Source organism: Alligator sinensis, unplaced genomic scaffold, assembly GCF_000455745.1.
Source record: "Alligator sinensis unplaced genomic scaffold, ASM45574v1 scaffold541_1, whole genome shotgun sequence".
Lineage (NCBI taxonomy): Eukaryota > Metazoa > Chordata > Crocodylia > Alligatoridae > Alligator > Alligator sinensis.
Genome location: NW_005842602.1, coordinates 775,007 through 775,211, shown reverse-complemented (window position 1 = coordinate 775,211; position 205 = coordinate 775,007). Strand labels below are relative to the sequence as shown.

The 205-nt window shown below is 51.2% G+C and overlaps 1 protein-coding gene across 6 annotated transcripts in view; it reads left to right on the top strand.

The window, feature by feature from the left end:
- The window catches only part of CCDC125 (coiled-coil domain containing 125), a 33,571-nt gene that overhangs the window by 29,332 nt on the left and 4,034 nt on the right, over positions 1–205 (top strand). The gene's annotated exons all lie outside the window — the stretch shown is intronic.

Genomic DNA, 205 nt, shown 5'->3' with positions numbered 1-205 from the left:
CCTGCCCTCTGATCATGCGCGTAGCTCTTCTCTGGACTCTCTCAAGCTTCTCCACATCCTTTTTGAATTGTGGAGCCCCAAACTGGACACAGTACTGGACACTGTTGTCCAGTACTGGACAATGTCCGCCCAGGTTGGACATATGGGCAGAAAACAACAATGCAGTTCAACAAGGAGAAACGCAAAGTGCTGCACCTCGGGAGGA